Source organism: Pinus tabuliformis, chromosome 1_2 (genome assembly GCF_031772625.1).
Source record: "Pinus tabuliformis cultivar Carrire ecotype Pingquan chromosome 1_2, CPIR1, whole genome shotgun sequence".
NCBI lineage: Eukaryota > Viridiplantae > Streptophyta > Pinopsida > Pinales > Pinaceae > Pinus > Pinus tabuliformis.
The window spans coordinates 1,272,829,259-1,272,854,007 of record NC_142298.1 but is presented as its reverse complement, the minus strand read 5'-3'; positions in this window follow the sequence as shown (position 1 = coordinate 1,272,854,007).

The window sequence follows — 24,749 nt, the reverse complement described above, 5'->3', positions numbered from 1 at the left end:
AACACCCAATTTGGATAATTGGGCCTTCATCAACTTCTTGAAACCTCCCTACTACTCAAGGCGAGATCCTTACGTACTGCCAGGTCAGGTTACTGCAATGCATGATGGTTTCTAAATGGTTCTTCCATTCCTCTATCCCATTTCTCCAACGTAGATAGTCCTATATATATGCTGGCGGTAAGCCCCTTAACTCTCGAGCAGTTCTAAATAATAGACAAGTTAGCAGGTGAGTTTGATTTAATATTGAGGATCTCGGGTTGTGGCAACAACCCTTACTTAAGATGGAAAAACTCTTTAACTGCACATTTAACTCGGTGACCTTTTACTATCGGTGTTTCCCCTGCCAGCATTTCCAATCAACAGATAGCCTAAAATCCCATACATCAGGCGCCTTGCGATCCACGGACCCAACAAATTATTAACCATGATATATAATATATTGAGTTTAGTAGTTCATATTGCAAATCACAATCGACGTTTCAAAAATTGGTACAACATGCGACTCCTTTCCCCTTTGTGAAATGCGATTGCGATTTTGCAAACCACAAAATGATTTTGCGATTACAATCGCATTGCAACTTGGCTTGCTCTGGGGGTCGATTCTTTAACCTTCCCCTTTTGCGATTGGCGATTACGATTTGATTGAATTGCACCCATAACTCGGGGCCGATTTTATTTAAGCTGCGGCCTATTTCTTTTGTGATCTGCGATATGCAGGACCAATGGAAGCCTGCCACTTGGCGCTTCCTCATTCACTGAGAGTGGTTGCCACGTCATCTCCTCCTGCCGCCTCTTCAAGTCAAACATAAAATTTGACTTGCTCTAACTTATTTGTATGAACTCGGATTTGAGTGTTGTTCGCACCATTGGAATCAGGATGAGGAGCACTTCGATCCAATGCTAAGTTTATCCATATTTTTCCACTTTGAGTTTTGATCCTTTTACCATACCACTGGTACTTCTTTAAATATCCACTTGGATCAAGGATGCATTTTATAAATGGGACAAGATGGAAAAGGACATGTTTGCCCGTATCAAGCAAGCTATAGCAAAAGCACCTGCTTTGTACAACCCATAGTTCCATAAAGACTTCTTTCTCTACACTTTTTCTTCCAAAACCTCTCTTGCTGTTGTGCTTACGTAGAAGGATGATTTGAACAATGAATGACCTATCTCCTTCATAAGTGCAAGCCTGCAAGGACCAGAGCTCAATTACCTCACTGTGGACAAACATTCTTATGTAGTGTACAAGGCGGTAAAGAACTTTAGACCCTATTTGTTGAAAAACCACTTTATTATCATTGTTCCACACCCAACAGTTAGATCATTGCTTCTTCTTCAAGAGTTGGGTGAAAGGAGGGCAAAATGGATGACTGGACCATAAGAATATGATCTTTACATCAAGCCAATTCACACAATCAAGGGTCACGGTCTTTGAAAATTAGCAGCAGAAACAATCAACGTGAAAGAGGAAGAAGATGAGCTTGCAAGATGGGAGAAAGAGATTCAAATGTAAAACATTGAGCGATCCTTCCCACTTTGGACATAAAATCTTTGTACACAGATGTGTGCCAATACCTTGAGCATGGCACAATGCCTTCTCACTTCTCTATGATGTAAAAGAGGGCAATTCGACTCAAAGAACTGTCATATCAGTTGGTGCATGTGGTGTTTTTTAGGAGGCACCACAATGGAGTATTTTTCAGGTGTATGGAGGGACACGATTCAGAAAACATACTACGTGATCTCCACGATAGACCAGCAGGGGGACACTTCGCAGGAAACACTACAACACATAAGGTTATGCAATCGATTTTTACTGGCCTACATTATTCAAGGATGCTCATGCCTATGCTAGCAAGTTTCCATTCTGTCAAAGGTGTGCCGACAAAAATTGGAAATCAGTAGCCTGACTGCAACCTGTTGCAATGGAATAACCTTTTTAACAGTGGGGCTTGGATATCATTGGGAAATTTTCCCACACTCATCAGAGGAATACCGCTATATTCTAACTTCTACAAACTATTTCCTGCAGTGGACAAAAGAAGTTCTCCTAAAATAGGTGAACGGTCAAGAATTCATCAACTTTCTACTATAGAACATTATCTCTAGGTTTGACGTTCCTACATCACTTGTTTTTGACAATGCAACATACTTCCCATCGTTAAGACTTTATGAATTTGCATTGAAAAATGGTACTATATTGAAACGTTCAAATAATTATTATTCGTAGGGGAATGGTCTTGTTGAATCCATGAACACGAACCTCATATGTATCATAAAAAATACCATATTCCTTAAACAACGAAACTGGAACTCTACTTTGATAAACGCCTTACTGATTGAATGAGTCATGCCTAAACTTGCTCTAAACACTTCCCCTTACTTCCTAGTATATGGAAAAGAAGCCATCCTCCCGCCGAACATATACTTGTCTGCTCTCCAATTGTCCCAAGAATCCCAAGGCAAGCCATGTCTTTTAGTTTAGTGTAGGATGGACACTTTGCACAAGCTACAGGAAGAAAGGTTGAAAGAAAAAGAAATATTTTCACTTCACCAAAGTCGTATCAAGAGGTGGTTTGATAGAAATTTTGCAGGGAAGAATAAATTTAGTGTGGGTGACTTAGTCTTGAAGTGGGATAAATCCCACGAGGACATAGGAAAACACACTAAGTTTTAGTCCCTATGGATTGGTCCATACAAAGTCCACGAAAAGCTTGGCCAACACACATATTGTCTTCAATCACTTGATGGAATATTGACTCTCTCCCTCTCAATGGCCAAGACTTAAAGCAATATTTTCAATGAAGATCTGGGGCTGCATCCCACACTATGTACATAGTCTTTTGTTGTTTTTTGTTTATGTATTTGTTTCAGTTTTGTGTTATTATGTCATGGGAATAAGTGTTGTGCCTGAAAACATTACGCCTCTAAGTGTGTGTGTGGCTGAAGTCTAAATATCTTGTGACACTGTAGCACTTTGTTACAGATCCATTTGGGCACATCACTCCCATCATCTAGATCAGTGTTTTAGGGCTCATCAAACCCTAATTTGAGTTGCTACACGCCCTAAACAAGTCACCCTTTTGAATGCTTCCTTCCCAGGCAGTTTCATTGCCTGAAGACATCCTGAAATGACCTCTAGAGGGACCAGCATAGGTAGGTCCATGTAAGGGTGAGCTGCAGAGTAGTTGAGTCCATGCCAAGGTGCTTTGTAGAGCACTTAGGCCTCCTTTCACCTGCGTTGGGCGAGATTGAGCGAAATTCACACAAGGTTTGGGGAATATTCTTATCTTTTGGAGTCATCTAGAAGGTTCCCTCACTTATCAACTCCTATGAGCTCCAAAATGGATGAGTAATGAGTTAGGATGCATCCTATCTTTTCATCCCTTCCTCCATGGAACTAATTCTAAGTATGAAAGGCCATTCAATACCACCATTTATGGCATAACCTCCTTCATCTCCCTATAAATTGACCACTCATCTAAGTGATCAGGGGCTAGACTATGTTGAATTGTAAGGAGATAATGTTGTTATGAGAATTGGATTTGAAGCAAGTATTGTAATGCTACAAGTTTGTCATGCTTTTGATGTGATGTGGATGGGATCCAAGCTGGAGGAATGACTTTGAATCAGACACAATGGTTGAAATTCCTTCTTCTATTCAGTAAAGTATTTGAACCTTCTCCCATATGTTTGTATTGTCTTATGATGCTTATATGTGTGAAATGTATCTGATTGGATTTACTTGTATTCAATAGATCTTTTGCTTTGATCGGTTCTTTGTCTTTTGTTGGTGTTTACAGGTACTTCTCAAGCATGTTAAGTATGGGAAGGAGCACATGATCGATACAAAGGAGACAAGAGGAAAGTGGAACTACAAGTAGGTCTTCTCATCTTCTTTGTCTTATCTATTTCTTATAGGAAAAGGCTAAAGTGCTTTAAATTGTTGTTCTAGATATGGCTACTTATCTAGGGAATTAGTATTTATCCGTAGATACCAAATTCTCCAAAATAAATTGGTGACTCTGTTGGGGAAGATCATCTTTCCTAGTAGCTTATCCACCTCCTAGGACATTCTTGCAGACCCTACTTGTGTTCATTGATTATATTTTAACTCTTTTGCATTGAATTTTGGTCAAAACTATGTCAAATTGCCTTTTGAAATGGCTCACTGTCACCAGCGCAGGCTTTTGAGGGACACAGTGCACTGTAGAGCAACCCTTGCTTAGGGACAGTGCTCTGAAGTGCACTGTCTCCCATTCAGGGCTGCATTGATCCTCCTAGGGTCAACTTCCCACCTATGGAATGAGTTGTTGCCAATTTTTCTCTGTTTGTTTGCTTGCTGATTGATCAATGAATGTCATGCCTTAGAGAACAAGTTTCTATCTCCTTTGCTAGCCCTACTTTGACTTGATTGATTAATGTTTCTTAAATGTTTTCTTTGTCATTATCGATCCATAGTCAAAGTTAGAATATAGTTGATTAATCTTTGTTCGAAAGAAAGTGTCGTAAAAGTCTTCTTTTCCTTTGAAACAGAACTGTCGTAAAGTCTTCGTTCTTGTTAAAGATTGATTGATTGTATGTGCATAGTTTCCTTTTTGTTCACATTCACATTAAGGAAATCGAAAAGAAATACATGCATGTTGCATTGAAAAAGTTTGTGTGTGCTCATAGGAATAGTGTAGGGAAATTGCATTAGATTGTGCTCTTTGCTCTTTGATCGAAAGAAATCTGATTGCTCTATCCCTAGTAGCTAGGATTTTCATTGTTAAATTGAATGGAAAGAATGCTTATCATGATAGTTTCATTCCTAGGAATTTCAGAATACATCACATGGTGAAATTGAAAGGAAAATTCCTAAGCAAGATCAACTTAAAATTAACATCAATTTACCTAATGGAGCATTGTCATTAATGGAAAACATTTAGTGGTTCTAGGCTAGAGACATGTTTTGGCGTCGTAAAACAAAGCAGCTGTCGCTAACTTGTCTGCAATAAATCCCGAGTGTGATACCTCATTCCATGTATGTGAGTATATCGTAGGTCATCCACGTACCTTTGGGTATATAGGGCGGTGTTACAGTACGTAAAGTATATGGGAATGCTCTCACTGTGCGGTTTTGCATTAGACAATGCTTATACGGATTGGGCCTCCACATACCTTCAGGTATATATGGGAGGAAAACACTAGGTTCCTATCCATCCTTAGGTAACCGATTCGACCACCTTGTACGCTGTGATACACCAAACACAACATTCGGGGAGATTGCCTGCCCATACTTCTTGGGTCGCTAGGAGGTATTTTGCGATTCATAGTTGCTTGATAAACCTTTTGCCTAGCTTACCCCTTTTTGTTTTTTTTTTTTTTTGATAATAAAATTAATCAACAATCATGGAGGAACATCAACCCTTACCCCATTGTTCACAGAGAACAACGAGTAAACCAACTTTTTTGCCTGAAGCTACACCTATTCTGTCAAAGCGGTCTTGCTTAACTGAGTCAAGTACATCAAGAAATCCCAGTTCTTCATCTAAATTACCTGAATCATCCATTTTGGTAAGTACCGAGACTCCAGTTACTCCAACTATTTTTGGTACATTCGTTTCTGAAGAAGAAGTTTCAGAATTACTTGAGGACATTATCACTGATCCTAGTGAAACAGTAACTGAAGTTGTTCAACAACAAGTTGATCCTCAACTTGAAGTTGCTCAACAAGAAATTACTTCTGAACTTGAATCAGTTCAACCAGAAGTTAATCCAGAACCTATCACAGTTCAAATAGAAGTTACATCTGAACCTGAAGTTGTTCAGGAACCTCTCTAAAACAGTTGTTCTTTTACCGGAACATCTAGACTTTGAATTTGAACATTTAGAAGTTGTTACTTTATTGGAAGATGATTAACCGGTTAACCCTCAGACATTAGTAACTACTGAAACTTCCACTTTATCAACACCAGAAGTATTTTACGGATCAGTTGGTGAAATTCTTCCACCTGGTTTAATTGTTGGTGAGGAAGAATTAGAAGAATATTCTACACTTGGAACTCCATTCCACTTTGGAACTGGGTTTTATCTTTACTCTCATACTCCTCATTTTACTACTCTGTTTGATCCTGCTTCTTTTCAAGTACCCGTCGATTCTTTCGGACAACTTTTGGGTTAGTTAACTATGGTTGAACAACCATCAACATCCCAGACTATATCATCTGATGTAGTTGCAACATAATCTTGTGTCGCAACCTCTTCTATGTTTTCTACTACACCTGAGTCGCACCTATATGGTGAATCGTCTGTCCCAGTTGGTTACCAATCTTTATCTGGAACCCACTTAGGGGTTTCTTCTACACCATGCTCATCACCCATGTCCTCAACCGGAATTCTACCTAGTTCTTCCTTAATGGGAACTCAACAGTTTGATCTTGCATACCAATATAAAACCGGGCAATCTAGTCAACAACAACCTATGTATCCATTATATACTGGATTTCTGCCATATGGAGAGCAATATGCTTATTCACCTTATCCTCCATATCATGGAAAATTTTAGGGGCGATTTTTCGCCCTTAGGCGAAATTAAGGGGTTTTAAATTTTTAGTGGGCGAATATTTTGTATCATAGTACATTTTTACAAATCCCCTCAAATTTATTTTATAAAAGAATTAGGTATGGAGGTTAGCCCACCTTATTTTAAGGGAGAGGGTAAAAAAGGTAAATTTAGCCCTTGAAATTAGGAGTTACAACCTTCATTCGCCCTAGTTTTCAAGAATAGGTTTTATTTAAGTGAATCCTATGGGCCAAATACCATATTTATAAAAGAGGTATGGTAAATTAATAAAAATATAAATAAATGAGAGGTATGGTAAATAAATAAAACATTTTTTATATTTACTCCATAAGTCACCTTATATACATGTAAGGGTGTAAACAAATAAAAATAAAAATAAAGTGAAGGTATGGTAAATAAATAAAACGTCTTTTTATACTTACTCAAAAGGTATGGTAAATAAACAAAAATATAAATAAACTAGAGGTATGGTAAATAAATACAACCTATTTTTATATTTAGTCCATAACCCTCTTTCTATTTATGAAGGATCAAAAAAGAGTTTTATTTAAGTGAATCCTATGGGCCAAATACCATATTTGTAAAAGAGGTATGGTTAATTAATACAAATATAAATAAATGAGAGGTATGGTAAATAAATAAAACAATTTTTTTATATTTACTCCATAAGTCACCTTATATTTACAAACACTCAAAAAATGCCATTATATTTAGGTGAAACCTATGGGCAAAATACTATGGGCCAAATACAATGGGCTAGATTATTATTAATACCATGCAAAAAAACATTATTAACCCTAATATTAGTATTAATACAAATAAAAATGGCACATGGTATTGACCCATGGTATTCACGTGGAATGTAGCCTATTTAAAGGGGGGAAGTAAACCAACATAGATCCATTTTTACTCTGGATCTACTAAGCCCCAAGAGGGATCAAATATCATGATATGCAAACTAGCATAGAGTGAAAAAAACATTTGATCCCTCTCGGGGCTTGGTGGATCAAGAGTAAAAATGGATGTTGTGATTTAATGTATGTTAAACATTTTAACTTGGTTAAAATAAAAATAAAAATAAAAATCAATTATTAATTTTATTAATTTTTAAAAATTACTAATAGTAATTTTTAAGCTCCAGGTTTATGATAACCCATGGTATTGACCCATGGTAATACCATGGTATTCATCTGAGCATAGACTTTTTAAAGGGGAAATTCCATCATCTTAGATCCATCTTAATTCTGGGTCTACCAAGTGCTTAGAGGGGTAAATAGATTTCATCCCTCTAAGAGTGGTAGATGTGGAGTTAAGATGGATATAGGTTGGTTTTTATGATAATGAAGATATTAAATAGACTTAGGAAATTATATTGTAAAAACATCTTAAGGTGAATGGTTAAAGCTACATTTAGTCACTTCACAAAATTTAGTAAAAAATACCAATATCTCCATTAATATTGGTTTTTTTGATTTAACAAAAAAAATTCAAAACAATGAAACCTTATCACTCTTTCCGCATCACCCTCGCAGAAGATTTCCCACCATTTTTCAAACATTCTTAATATGATATCTTCATGAAAAAGTTTAGGTACTAATGTTGGATTAGTTGTTTGAAAAATAAGTTGGTTTGTACAAACTTTCATCTTCTGTGCTATTCTTAGTTTGTCCTAATGATCTGTAGGGTTTGGAGCCATTGCACCATATTTTCCTAAAAGGTGGAGATTTTTCACCAAAAAGGAACTTAATCTACATGTTACAACGCTGTTAAAAAATGCGAGACGTATGAGGGTAGTGAATTATGCTAATAAGAAATTTAGATTGGGAGATATGTAATTAAATTTTATTATTTAATTGAAGATTTTCAATTAAAATAATAATAAATCTACATTTATATATTCATATTCTGATTGGAAGGTCACAATGGTCACTTCTTTCAATTAGATCCCCTTTAAGCCTTTGGGATACCTAATACTTTCTTATATAATATAGTTGGGGCTTGCTACTTGTTGGTGTGTTGGGGTAAACAAATTTGATGTGTTTTTTTTTTATTTTTTATCTCGTAGTTAGAATCTATGGAATAAGAAAGAAATTTGATAACTTGAAAAAAGTGGTAGCTTGACAAAAGTTGTAGAGAAAAGATTAATCTCTCCTACCTTGACAGAACTCGTGGTCAATATCAACACCTACAAGAACTTTTTTGTGGAATATTATCAAAAACTAATAGAAGGATATGAAAGAGTGTATTGTAAGAACCTTGACAAACACAACCTCTGAAACTTGGAACATCGTTTGTAGGAAGAGAAAATTATGTTTCTTTTTTCCAAACATGTATGTTAGTATATTACAGTTTAATGAATATATTTTCTTATTATCATATATGGTTTCATACTTTAACAAAACATTCACCAAGACATCATAATGTTTTATTATTCAGTAAAATATTTTCCAAGATCTTACAAGATTTTATAATTGTGAAAGATTCTCCATCACTATACAAGATAATATAATCTGGTGAGAGATTCACCAGTTCTTCTTCAAATTATCTATTTTTCATTAGAAAATATTTGCCAGTTCTTCTTCAAATTATCTGGAATTGCAGGTCTGTGCCTAACTTCAGCAGTGTACTGATGGTTAGGTTGAAAGGGTAACTTTCAGGTGCTGGAAAACATTACTAAACTATGAGCCTGCATATTATGTTTTCTAGGAATTACAACAAGCTTGGTTTCTAAGAAAGTGTTTAGTATTTCTACAATGGTTCCTCTATAACAACTTAATCTAAGGTCTTTTTTCATATATACAACATCAATCTGTTTTATCACTAGTTTAGAGTCTCCCATGACAGAAACTATTTTAGCTCCTAGATTCCTAACTAATTTAAGACCTAAAATTAGTGCTTCATACTCAGCCATATTGTTAGTGCATTTAAAATTTAGTCTGTATGCATGGCCTTCTGAGTGATTATTCTCCAGATTGTATATCCAAACTCCTGCTCCTACTCCAAACTTATTTACTGATCCATCAAATTCAAGATGCCACAATATCTCATGTTCATAATTTTCATCATCTGGTGCAACAAACTTTTCCTCATTTATAGCAATTTGACTACCTTGTTTAGTGGAAAGTTCTAAAGTTTGGATAGTTTCTTCTTGTTTTGAAACTGCAATTTCTTTTGGTTCTGTATCAAGACTGTCTAAAATAGTTTCTTGTGTTTGATCAACATTATGCAAAATAAAAGAATCAATGTCTGAATGCATAGACTAGATGGGAAAGTTTTGAGGCTGATCCTCACTACTTACCATATATTTCATTAAGGTTTCTCGGTATAGTTTCTTAGGTTGTCCAAAAACAGAGATTGTTGCATATGACATATCAATTTGTAAAGATCCCTGAAGTTTGGCTCCCCATGATCCAGATAACAACATGCCATACTTTAGTGGGATGTCAACAACCACAATATCGATAAGGATGCTCTTGGCAAGATATTGAACTAAGGTAACACACAGGTCTTTAATCAATCCTAGACACTTTACCTGACTTGAGTCAAATGAGAATAAGTCCTTGTAAGACCTTGTAATGTCTAGGTTTAATTTCTCCATTACTGATTTTGGAATTAAGTTGTGGGAGGCCCCATAATCCAACATTGCATTGTGTAAATTTTTGTCATGGACGCTAAGGCTAATGTAGAAAGGTGGTATCCCTCCTTCTAGTGGTTTTCCATTAACGTCTGGACCAAATATGTGTTCTGGTTGGTCATCAAACAGGTTGACTGAATCCTCATTTTCAACAATGTTTAAAGTTTGGTTTATCTATGTCTTGTAGGTTTCATTCTTGATTAGTTCTGTTAAAGGGACTGAAATCTTTAGCTTAGCTACCTCTGCTCCCAAATTGAATGGAAAAGGGGCTTTTTCTATTTGAGGGTTTTGAATTTTCACAGCAGGGATTTGAGTGGGATGGTCTTCTTTTCCTCTATTGTGGACCTCTTTTTGTTGATTTTCAAGTCTGGTGTTTTGAGATGTGTCCACTGGTTTTTTAGGGGGAATTGAAGTGGAGGGCTGATCATTAGAAGGTCGATTAGGGGTTATATCCACGATGGTGGGGCCAGAAGGATTCTAGTTTTGTCTGGGGAGAATCTGGAGGATTTTAGAAACCGGGGCTTCTTTAATTTTCTTGGATTGATTTAGCACTGTTTTCTTGGTTTGATCGGGGATATCAGAGTTCTTTTTATTCAGCTTATACTGTTTATGCACTTCAAAAATGGCAGAATCATATCCTTGTTTATAATCAAATGACTCTTCAGACTAGATTTGCAATTGCTACAACATATGCAGTTCCTGCTCATCTTGGGTTAGAAAAACAATATCTTCATCATCTAATACCATTAGTTTAATTTTTGTATCTTGTTCTGGATCATCTGGCTGAGATGTTTTTGCATAATTTTCTTGAAAAGGAGGCCTAATATCTGGTCACGTCCATTTTTCCCAGTGTTTTGGTTTTGGTTTTTCCTAAAATTTGGGTTTCTAACTGGAGGTGCTTGTTGGTTGTCCCATTGAGGTTTCCTCTCCATCTTGTCTATTCTATCCATTAGTTTCTCCATAATTTTGGCTAAACCATCTATTTTGAGTTCATATGGTGAAGCTTCATCTTTTGAAGTTCCTCTACTTTCATTCCTAACTCTGACTCTTTTAGCTAAAAAATTAGCTTCTACACTAATTGCTACACTTTTCATTTCCTCTAAGGTTGGGGGGTTTCTTTCCCTAAGTTGGTATGCCATGTCTGTGTCAAAACCATCATGAAACTTTATTAATGCTAACTCAGGAGGGGTTCTAATGTTAACTTGAATTGCATTGTATATATAATTAAATCTAGTGCAGTAATCCTGTACAGTTTCATTAGGCCCCCTTCTAATATTTTCATATTCTGAAACGATCTATAAGGGTTTCTTTTTCTTTTCCCATCTATTTAAAAATTGTTGGTAAAACACATCTAAATTGTTAATACTATTAGCAGGCAACCTTCTAAACCATTTTCTAACATCACCAGCTAAAGTCTGAGCAAATAGTCTCATTTGAACATCACCTATATCAATTTCATGTAATTCGAAGTAATATGTCATCTTATTGACATGGTGTTGTGCAGTGTAGGGTCCTATGCCATCAAATTGAACAATTTTGCTTTGGTAGTCTGCAGGCATAGCACTGAGTGGGGTAGGTAAGACAAGAGGAGCATATCTATTGGCCATGGTTGTAAGTTGGGAGTGGCTAAGATGTGGGGTTGAGGTACTAGAAGATGATATAGTAGTGGAGGATGAATCAGTACTAGTAGACGGTGAATGAGTAATGCTAGGTTGGTAAGGGAGTGAGGGTATAAATGGTGGTGGGGAATGGACTTCAGAAGATGAAGGGAATAATGATGAACTAAGAGTAGTGGACAATTGTTTAGAAAGCTCAGGGATCTTGGCAATACTAAGGGATGATTGTGGTGAATTCAGAATGTACTCATCAATTGATTTGTTGGCTTTTTGGACTTCAAGGTCTGCAATAAACTCAGGATCTAGGTCAGTATTGTATATTTCACTTTTAGACTTTGATTTAAATAATGACAAATCAAATTTCTCATCAAGGGGAAGATCCTCTAAAAAAAACCACTCATGATCTGAATTTGAAACTACTTGAAATTTGTTTGCAAGGTATTCAATTCAGAATTAAACATGTTTAAAAGATTTCCATGTCTTGCAGAAAGAAAACACATGAAATTTTCAGCTGTTCATGACCCATTTAAGCATAGCAAAGTTATTTCCTTTTACTGTTTAACACATTAAAATGAATTTGATCTGCAAAATAAATCAACCACAAATGCAAAAGAAGTTGATAAAGCAGTTCACCCCCTCCAGGGCTACGTCTGTTGGGTCCAAAGCTCCCAACCGGGCTTGTCCTTATTTTTATTAAATGCTCAAATTGAAAATACAGCTGAATAGAAGCATCTATAGGTGAAATAGATGGAAAAAATGGATTCAAAACACTTGAATCCTTTAGGATTGACTATTGGATCACCTCCAATGGATACCTGCAACCCTATACAGTCTTCACAAAATTGGGCCCTGGTGGCTCCTAGAACTTTCATGGCTCCAAAACCTCTGTAAATGACCTCATATGCCTGTAAGACCTGCACCAATGGCTCTAGAAGGTTGAAAATACCCAAAATCAAAAAAAAATTCGTCCAAAACCGACTTTCCTAGCCAAAGCTATGGCCATTTAAAGTTTCTCCAGTTTGCCCCTAGAAAAACTCCAGCTAACTTTAGTTAACTCCAGTTAGCTCCGCCAATTATGGCGGGTCCGCCAAATTTGGCGCTCCTGCCAAAATTCTGCCAACTTAACTGCAGTTACATTTAATGTTTGGTGGTTGCCTCGGATTTCGTGCCCCGAGGAATATTCCTTTCTAATGTTATGGACAAATTCTTCCTTTTGCCATAACTTCCTCATACGGCGACCGTTTTTCGAACCGTTTGTGGCACCGGAATCGGGAAGACGAGCACTTTCCAGTCATTCAAATTTGAACTAGTTCTAAGCACTTTAATTTTTGAGCATTTTACGACACTTAGGACATGAGCACCTGATCAACTCAGCAGGACATGAATTAGCTTTAACTAAAGGTGTGTGACTAGCTGAACTTTCTTCTTTTTTGGATTTTCTTGAAATCAGGTTGGGATTATCAACTATTGGGGCAGGGTTTGGATCTGGGTTAGCCCTAGTATAATGAGTTCTCCTTGAAGCCAAAATTTCAAAATTTTTCTAATTGTTTTCTTTTTGTGAGATTTTTAAAATAACTTCTAATAAATTACTTTAAGAGGCTCAAAATACAGATTTAAAAATTTCTTAAAGATTTATTAGGACTGAGGGTTTGAGTTCCCTAGTATGGTCGCCACTATGTTATCACTCAAAATTTTCCTTAGAAGTTATCAGAAGAAGGAAGAAACTAAGGTAACCACAAACCAATCTTTTAAGTATAGCCTCTAGCCAACCGATGACACAGAGAGCGCTCTCTCTATATGACTTAGCTTTGTTTATTAGGATAGTTCTTAATATTCATGGGGTTTTGGATTTGAATTGAAGGTTAGGTGGTGGAATTCTTAGAACAGATGGATAGAGAAAGGTCTTTAAGTCATTGGGCTATGGAGTCAATAAACAGATAGTAGAACTGGATCAATTCATTAAAGGGAATGTTCACAGGGCATGCTAGCAAAGTAAAGTGAAAATATTTAGGTTGAATGGGTGAAATGATCTTAACCAGGGTGAGAGAGAACTTAAGAATTCTCAGACCGGGGTTAAAATGAAGAACATAGGATAATCATGAACAAAGGAAAATTAAGAATTATTTTCTGTAGATCACAAGGAACTACCTAAACTAAAGAGCAATCAAGAATTCCTTAACTTATATTTGTGATGAAAACATTTAGTATGCATAACAGTTAAAACAGAGTGCATCTAAGCAATTTCTGAGATATCATTCCATGTTATAACATTGAGATTTTTATAGATACAAGTAAGACTATGGAAAAACTTAAAGAAAAATAACATTAAATGTGAGAGAATACTTATTTGAACTTTGCTTTACACAAGAATTCGGTGAAATATCTGATCTTTATTCCTTGATCCAGCTAGTTGATCCATTCATTGATACAATAGAATTTCAGACTTAATAACAAGAAGTCTATAGAATTTTTTTGGAATCCACACTACATACATCGATTTGTGAAGTATTTATACAAAAATTATTACAAAATATCTCAAAACAACTTGAGATTTAATCTAGGAAATACAAATATCTTCTTGCAATAAGATAGAGACAACTATTGAACTGTTTCATGCTGTCCCTTTGTATTTGGTACTGCTGGCTTTTATGGTTGGATTTGTAGCCCTTTATGCTGGCTTGCAGTTGTGGTGTTTCACGCTGGAATATTCTTCAACTTTTACCTTTCAACTGATACTCTTTAACCCTAATGTGTTGTTTTCACCTATTTAACTGGTTGTTCTATTTTTACTGTGCAGTAAATTTTTGCTATCAATTTATCACAGAAAATCAGTCATTGTCTCCCACCATTCTGCATCAGGTAATTTTACATTCATCATCCTCCTATAGATCTCATCAGCTTCAATATATTTGGCAAAATTGGGCTTGGTGAGGAATAAATGTTTGATCTCATGCTCCAGGAAAAACAAGTTTTCAAATGTGTTGTACAAAACTTTTCCTGTTGGCAATGCTTTTATGGATGAAGAGCTGGCTTGTTCCTTAGCCAACTATCTGAGTCTATTACCATAGTTGAACTATGTCATGAGTTTGTCATTGATAACCAAAGGACTGGGCAGACCTTTCTCCCTCAAAATCTGGAATTTAGCCATGAACCTATCAATGGCTACCTGCATATTGTGGCACTTTTCTTCTAAGTTAAGCATAAGGTTCCTTTTGGAAAGGACCTTCCTTATTTCTAAAATGGCCTCAGTCCTATCTTCTATATTTAGCTCATGGAGCTCATATCTATTCTTGCTGTTGAGGAAGTGGATGAGTCTATTGGCATCCTCAGGCTTATTTCCCAAATCTTCCTTTACTTTTTGGATAGCTTATGTAGCTATCTTTATTAACTTTGTCTGCTCAAAAATAACTTGAATTGATGGCCAAATATCATTGACAGAGTCAATGATATTGGCCCACAACATTTCCTTGGTTTTCCCAAGGGGTTTCTCCAGTGTTAAGTCTTTCTCTAAGACTTTGATTCTTTCACTCATTCTTTGGGCTTTTTGTGCTTCTTCTTTTTGCTTAAGTTGGGCAAGTTTGTAGTCAGTTTCCAAACTTGCAACCTTTTCTCTTAACCTGTTCATTTCAGTAGCTTGGATAGACATCTCTTCCATGGATTTAATCAGTTCTGTTGCTTTCTTTCTTGATGCACCTGCTGCTGATGTAGATTTTGTTGTTACTGGCAAGGCTGTTGCAAGTGGAGCTGTAGGTGCCAAAGATGCTGCTAATGTGGATGGCACTGCTGTGGAGATTGTAGGGATAACATTTGTTGAAGAAGTGGCCACATCCGCTTGTTTTAATTGGATTAAAGCATCCAATTCCTTTTCTGTCTCTTTTAGTTGATCATTCAACTTTAAGACTAAGTCCATGAGTTCTTCATGCTTTTGTTGGGTTTCTAGGACTTCCAATGTTTGTGGATGCTACAACTGAGGTATTTTTAGTTGTTTCTTCAATGCAGATATATCATCATTATTCTTTTTAATAACCTTCTCTGTGGTTTTTATATCCTTGGGATCAATTCCCAATTCAATCACTAAGTCCTCTAAGGACTTGATCCTGGTATCCTTGGCCTATGAGGAGGCCTTCTCTAACTGAAATTATGCTGAAATGTTGTTTAAAGAGTTTTGTAACTAATGAGCAGCTATGACTTTACCTATCAGGGTGGAGTATATCATCTCTCCATCCTGTTTTTGCAGTTCAATCTGATCTATGGGATGAATATCCCTTGCCAACACTTCAAGGTCTACCTTTTTGAAATCAGATGCTGTCTTTGGCTGCTGGGCTATGGGATTGATGAAAGACATCTGCAAATTTCCCTCTTTAATATCAAAGGCTGACATTAGCCTTGTTTGATTGGTGGGAGTCAGCTTTAGGTACTGAGCATATGTTTGGGCCTTTATCCTTTCATTCCTCATTTTGATTTCTTTGTACCTTTCCTTGATGTCCTAGTCTCTGTCAGCAAGCCTGTTGAATGAAGACACTTCCACACTAAGCTACCTTTCCAACATCTAAGTCTGTGATGTGGAAGGCTCTTGCATGCCTTCAGACGGAGTGGTAGGCCTGCTTCTGTTTCCTTTTGTGTTTGTGACCTCATCTGAGCGATCTGTATCTTCCTATTCAGAGACATGATTCATTTTCTGCCTTTTTTCTTGGCTTGTTTCTAGCTGAGTGTATGAGGTTCCTTTTGCTGATGTGTGGCCTCCTCCCTACTTCTCTTTAGGTTCTTCTCCTCATTTTGAGGACTCTGCATAATTGGAGGGGTACTCATGGTTGTCTCTGGTTTGTCTGATTGCTCTGATACCTACAGGAAAAAATCCTCATCAAGTTTTCTTTCTAGATTAATAAGAGTATTCTCTATGTCTACCCTCGTGCTGTATTGGTCTACTAGGGTACCTTCCACCCATTCTGTTTGATTGGCATATGCCTCTATTTCTAGTATGGGGTGGTGGATGAAGGGTCCTAGCTTGAACTTTTGCCTTTTCTTGGTAATGAATTCCAAAGGGTCATATCTCCAAACAAAACTTCTTTGGAACCTCATTTTTTGCAGGATTAGGTATGCGTATTTCCCTGCCTCTCTGGAATTGCAGATGAAGGAACCTAATTGATCTTTGATTTTGAAATTGGATTTCTTCTTGGCATTGACAAAGTTTACTTCATCTATATTGATGATTTTCCTATAATATTCTAAGGAAAAAACCTCATGGGTAGGTATCTTGGCAACTTATATGGTGCAATCATGTAACCATATATTCTGATTTCTGTATGGTTCTGATAAAGGTACTAGTCACCCACTTTGGTCTGCTTGGAAAGTTGGAGGACTCTCTTTATCTTTGGACTGATTCTAGGAGGAGGGCTTCCAGTCAACATTTCCATGACTGGGTGTACAAATAAATCAATGAAATCAGAATAAGAGTATGGAGACTGATATTGGTGGACCAATGGGGTCTAAAAAATGACTGACCTGGGCTAACCCTTGGTGTCTAGCTTCTGAAGGGTGAATGGGAACTTATTAGGTTGATAATACAAGAACATATGGTATAAGATTAAGGAATACTTGAAAACTCTTTCATTGCTCATTCTAAGGAATTGTTCATGCATCCTATCAGCTATAAATTGGGCATAGTCATAAATGACAACAGGAGGTTGTCTTGGAGTGTAGATGGACATGAAGGCAAGGATTAATTCATCAATGTATTCACTAGTGGTGTACCCCAAAACACAGGATATCATGGCTACAATGTTCTAGCCCCATGGGGAAAAAATAGTAGCTACATATGGAGGGGAGTCTTTAGGGATGTGCTTCTCCTCCCTGATGAAGGTTTGGAATAACTGGGCCAACTTTGCAAGGCTAAGCTTGGGATACTGGTCCAACAGGTCTCCAATTGGGAGGGGATTTAGGTTTGGCCTTGGTAGGAGCTACAATATTTCATTTACGGACTCAGTAGAGATGGTGAAAAGTATGGTTTGGTTTGGGGACATGATTGCTCTCTGACTAGGGATGTAATTGGCATGACAATAGTGGATAATCTCTGGGAAAATGTGGACTTGGGGGAACTGGTATAATCTCTGGGAAAATGTGGACTTGAACTCTCCCAAAGGCCAATCTCATCAGCATGGTTGAGGTATCTGTCCCTACTTTGGTAATGTACTTTGAGCAGGGACTCTAGGGCAATGATGTCTTTTATTTGGAAATCTTTATCAGCTTGAGGAAGGTGGTCTAGGTCTAAATGAGGTGTAGAGATGGGCCTTACATCCATTGCAATTGGGGCAGCCATACTCAGTTCTTGTGGATTTGAGTGTGGGGGGTAATTCAGAGTTTTTAGGGCAATGATGATCTTGTAGATGGTTATGGCTCAACGTGTTAAAATCAAAGTAAATTTGATATTTTTTTACTTAATTAACAGTGTTATGAGATATTTACTTGGAATTTGACAATGGAGTTGGTTTTCCATAGTTAACTACTTGGAATTGGGCGAAATTGTCTGTAAATGGTGGTTGATAGAGGATGTAGAGGTTCGTACGGTTCTGGTACGTACTGGTGAATGAACTGGGTTGTTTGCAGTGTCTGTGGAGCAATGGCGAACGTCTTTGAGCAAATTCACTATTTGCAATGGCTTTCTAAGTTCTCACAAGCGAATGCGCGAAAAAAGTGAAAAGAGGGGTAATTGGGCTTGTATAGAAAAAACGTTAATCTTGTCAAGTTCATTAATTGATGAACAATGGGCAATTTTTTTTTGGTTATATGGGAAGGTGGTTTTAATGGGGTCATCGCACTGCTTTTGAGAGGGAAGTGGTTTTGAGGGCGGCTCACCCTATCTAGTCGAACGCGTGACACGTAGCATTCTGGTGGTCCGGGAAAACCGCCTTATTGGGCGGGTAAAGGACGGACGTCGTGCGTGGCCAATATGATTATGAGCCATTGGATGTGGGGAAGGGATGATCAGTGGTGGTCGGGAGATGGATTTGCATGATGATTTACCCAAAAAGTTTTTGGGGGGCCCATGGGTCTAATCATCGGTAGTATAGGATTAAATTAAGCTTAATATCATAGGGGCGCTTTAATATAGGATTAAGGACTGAGGGCAGGATTTTAATATATTTTGTGGGATATGGGGTAGTCATATAGTTTATAACTAAACTAAGGGGTGGGGTTATTTTATATAAAGGAGTTAAATATATACGGGCTAATGGATTTTTCGGGAATTTTATATATTTAATTAAAAGTTAATATGAGGTGAAATGAGTGGAAGGGGTATTGTACTTAGGTATACGAAATATTATGCACTTTCCATACACTTAGTACTTAGGATAAATGTAATTTGGTGGGTTTTGTTACATAAAATATGTTTATCATGGGGTTTTCCTAGGAAAAAAGAATTTAACCTTTAGGAAAAGGGGTTTTGTGAGGGGGATGAATGAATTGCAAGGGAATTTAACACCTTTCCTTCTTAAGTCATCAAGCCAAGGGTCTGGTCCCACCAGAAGTCAGAGAAATGCTCTGAGCCTTTTTGACTTAAAGAACTATAGGTATTAATATTTTTATTATGAAAGGGAAGTTAGTGAGTGTCATAGGGGTTAAAATGAATGATGGGGATGTTAAATAAATCATATTGTGAACCATTGCCTTTGCTTTGTTTACCACTTATGCATATTTGAAAGATGCATTTGGAACAATGACATAAGTGCTTTTTGTGTAATCACATGATGTTTCTGCAACCTTTCTACTACTTACCCATCTACTTACCCTACCATTTTTTCTTCACTTTATTTGGGTGCATTTAGGCTAGCAAACCCTTATCAATATTTTTCTTTTCTTTACATAGAAAACTATCTAAATCTAACCTTATATCATCCAAGGGCTCAGATTAAACTGATGAGCTCCTTTGATTCTGTTGGGTCCCTATAATACTAGTGATTACCCCATTACTATTGTAGTTATACCCCTTATTTATATTGCTGTGCCCCTATTACCCCCATATTGTTATTTCTATGCCCCATAGAATCCCTCTATTGTTATTTTTGTGGCTTTATATTATTATTGTTAGGTCGGCTGGATTATATTGTGACTCCTTAGACTCCTATATATAGAAAGGAGGTTTTGTCATTTGTATCATCCAAGAATAGTTCATTTATGTAATGTAAAGGAGGTTGCCCCCTCAAAGAGGCTGAATTCTAAGACGTGGATCTCTCTTTTCTATCTTTTGTGAGCTGGTTTCATAACATTTGGTATTAGAGCTTTGGATTCTAGGGTTTCGCTGCTCCAAACAGGTCATCGTGGAATTTTCGCTATAAATTTTTTTCTGTGATGTTTCAGAAGTCGCAAAAAAAAACCCATTTGAGAAGAAATGGTGCTGAACCTTGGGTCTGAATTTTAGATCTTTTCTCGCGATATTTTCGGAGATATGATCTGAGGAAGTTGGCCTTTTTGCAGACTCCTGAATTACATTCAAAACAGGTGACCTGGGGAAAATCATCATAACTCTCTCTCTGAGGATCGGATTGAAATTTCGTAAAAAGGTACAGAAAGAGGACGGATTGTAGTTTCTTGTGTGTGTGTTTCAGATTCAAAGGTTGAAATAGTGACTCGTGGCACGTTGTACAAGTTCGCTCTACTGAACCAGTCTAAAAGCAAGTCACTGTGGGAGATTTCACATAACTCTTCCTTGGAGAATCCAATTTGGCTCAGACTTGTGGCATTGGAAAGAGGACATAGAAGGCTACTACAGGTAGCAATTTCAGAACTGGATGATCCGAAATTACAGAGATACATCAGATTCAATATCAGGCTTCTATAAAGTGAAAAAAGGTGTGTAGTTTTTTTTAAATTTTTGTGTAAGCTTCGTTTAACGGAATTCAAAGGGCATAGTAAAGCATTATTATCGGTAACTGATGCCCCGAGGAAAGAAAATGCAAACACCTAGTAAGGAACCTGAAAGCTCTAGCATGACTCATGAAGAAGAAGAAGAAATGCTACATGATATATCAAAATTACAAGAACAAGTGCAACAAATGTCACGCTCACAAAAGCTAACAGAAGCTAAGATAAGTGGCATGGAATCTAAGATAAAGGGCATGGAAGCTAAGATGGATGATTCGAAGACAGACTTGAAGAGAGACATGGCATATTTGAAGATAGATTTGAAGACAGATATGGAAGAATTGAAGAAGTTGCTACAAGAAAGGGTCACTAATGGTGAAAAGGTAGTAAAGGAAACTCATGATGAGAACAAAAGAAATGTTAATCATGATTCCATAGACACTAATGTTGGATCGAAGAATCACCATATTCCAAAAATCGATATGAGGAAGTTTGATGGCAAGGATCCCGCCACATGGATATTACAGATGGAGCAATTCTTCGATCTCAATAATGTGCAAAACGCACAAAAGGTACGTATGGCAACTGTATATTTGGAACCAAATCAGTTTGTATGGTATCAATGGCTTTGCTCTCGTAAACAATTTATCACTTGGGCAATTTTTACGGAAGAATTGATAGCACATTATGAAGATACAAAAAGCAACACTTTTTTTAGCCAATTGATAAGTCTCAAACAAAAGGGTTCAATAATGGAGCACATTGAGGAGTTCCAAAAATTGAACATAAGGGTAAAAGATATTCCAGAGGAGCATAGGATTGATGTGTTCATAGGGTCTTTAAAGGATAATATCCAACATGATGTTCGCCTTTGGGAACCTGATTCATTAGAGAAGGCATTCAGGTTAGCAAGAAAAATGGAAAGCAAAATTATGGCAACCAGGAAGCATACCACTCACAACTATAAAGACGGAAGTGTTGTTGCCCCTAGTCTTCCACAACCTATAAGGTTGACACCACAACAATTGGAAGAAAAAAGAGCAAAAGGGCTTTGTTACAGTTGTGATAGCAAATACACTAAAGGTCATAAGTGTGCTGAGAAGAAATTATTCTACATAGATTGTGAAGAGGAAGAAGAAAAGGAGCAAGAAAGGTCAAAAGAAGAAGATATACTCCAGGAACAAAGCCTAGATGAAGAACAAATAAATCCGACCATATCTTGTAATGCATTGGCGGGAATTACCACTCCTCAAACCATCAAGATAGAAGGACAAATCAAGAAGAAAAAGGTAATAGTGTTGATTGATTCAGGAAGCACCCACAATTTTATTCATTGTAGGGTAGCAAAAGAATTGAATTGCTTCCTATATCCAGCACCAGAGTGTCAAGTGATGATTGCAAATGGAGGAACAATAAATTGCTCTGGAAAGTGCCATAATATCAAGCTATCCATGGGAGAATATGTATTGACTAGCCCAATGCTTTCCATTCCAATGGGAGGTGCTGATGTTGTACTAGGAGTCCAATGGCTACAATCCTTGGGTACAATAGCTTTTAATTTTCAAGAACTTTTCATCAAATTTTCTACGGAAGGAAAGGAAGTTGAATTAAGGGGTATTGCAGGGAAACCAGGAAAGATAATCAGCTCTAATGGTATGACAAAGCTTCTAAAAAAGGAGCAAAGAGGTGTAATTGCACAATTATGTTCGCTAGATGTTTCCACATTGGAATCATCTATTTCTCCAGATCTCCAAAAAGTCTTGGACAATCATTCCAAGGTATTTGAGACTCCCAAAGGTCTCCCACCTATGCGTGATCATGATCATGCTATTCATCTGATTCCAGGAAGTGTTCCTCCAAACATCAGGCCGTACAGATATCCCTATGTCCAAAAAAGTGAAATTGAACGTATGGTTGCAGAAATGCTAGAGGCTGGTATAATTCAACCGAGTCAAAGTTCTTTCTCAGCTCCAGTAGTATTGGTGCACAAGAAGGATGGATCATGGCGCATGTGTCCAGATTATAGGGAGCTCAACAAGCTCACTATTAAAGATAAGTTCCCCATTCCTGTTATTGATGAATTACTGGATGAATTGCATGGATCAATTTACTTCACCAAGTTGGATCTTCGTTCGGGATATCATCAAATCAGAATGAAGATTGAAGACATTCCAAAAACGGCATTTAGAACTCATGAGGGTCATTATGAATTTTTGGTCATGCCTTTTGGCCTTACCAATGCACCTTCAACATTTCAAGGTTTGATGAATTCAATTTTCAAACCATTCCTTAGAAAATTTGTGTTAGTATTTTTTGATGATATACTAATCTACAGCAAGTCTTGGAAGGATCATGTTGAACATGTTGACAGGGTGCTACAACTATTGGAGGAGAAACAATTATATGCAAAAAGATCCAAATGTTTCTTTGGAGTCCAGGAGGTGGAATATTTGGGTCATATTGTATCTCATGAAGGAGTTAAGGTAGACCCTAGCAAAATTAAAGCCATTAAGGAATGGAAAATCCCCACATCCATAAAGCATCTGCGAGGATTTCTTGGGTTGACAGGGTATTATCGCAAGTTTGTTAAGAATTATGGGAGAATAGCAGCACCTCTAACAACATTATTGAAGAAAGATTCATTTTCATGGACTCCGGAAGCAACAAAGGCCTTTGAACATCTTAAAGAGGCAATGTGCCAAGCACCGGTCTTAGCTACACCGGACTTCACAAAAACCTTTATTGTGGAATGTGATGCTTCAGGAAATGGAATTGGTGCTGTTCTAATGCAAGATGAAAGACCCATTGCTTTTGAAAGTCGTCCAATCAAGGGAAAGTTTTTAAGCAAAGCTATTTATGAGAAGGAAATGTTGGCAATACTCCATGCACTTAAGAAATGGCGACCCTACCTAATGGGAAGACACTTCAAGGTAAAAACGGATCATGATAGCCTTAAATACTTTTTAGAACAAAGATTATCCTCTGAAGAGCAACAAAAGTGGGTCACAAAGATGTTGGGTTATGACTTTGAAATCATCTACAAAAAAGGGAAGCAAAATGTGGTGGCAGATGCACTCTCAAGAAAGGATGAGGATGTGGAAGCATTGTTGTGTGCCATTTCTATTATCCAACCAGATTGGATAAACGAAGCAAGGGAGGAATGGAAGAATGACGAAGAAGTGTGGGCACTTATTCGAAAGCTACAACAAGATTCCAGTACTTCTGATACATTTAGCTGGCAAAATGATTCGTTATGGTACAAAGATCGCTTATACCTCTGTAAGAATTCCCAGCTAAAACAAAAGATTCTTATGGAATTGCACACTTCTCCCTTAGGAGGGCACTCAGGATTTTTAAAAACTTACCACAGGGTTAAGAAGGAATTTTTTTGGGATGGCCTTAAATCAGATATTCAAAAGTTTGTGGCGGAATGTTTGGTTTGCCAGCAAAATAAAGTTGAAACAATTAAGACACCGGGTCTATTACAACCTTTATCCATTCCAAGCCAACGTTGGGAGGAGGTTTCAATGGATTTTATCACAGGTTTACCCAAGTCTGAGGGAAAGAGTGTCATCATGGTGGTAGTTGACAGACTTACCAAGTATGCACACTTTTGTGCATTATCACATCCATTTAAAGCCAGTACAGTTTCTACTGCATTTATGGAAACAGTTCAAAAGCTACATGGAAACCCAAAGATTATTGTAAGTGACAGAGATCCCATTTTCACTGGAAATTTTTGGACAGAATTATTTTCTTGTCTTGGTACTCAGTTAGCTCATAGCTCATCTTATCATCCTCAATCTGATGGGCAAACTGAGATAGTAAAAAATGTTTGGAAGGATATCTTCGTTGCTTTGTATCTGATAAACAGACACAATGGGTCAAATGGTTGCCTCTGGCTGAATGGTGGTATAACACTTCCTTCCATACAGCAACAAAAATGACCCCATTTATGGCACTTTATGGGTATCAACCACCATCCATCACATCATATTTAAGAGAAAATTCTAAGGTTCAGGCAGTGGAACATCACATCGAACATCAACAACAAGTCCTCCAACTCTTAAAG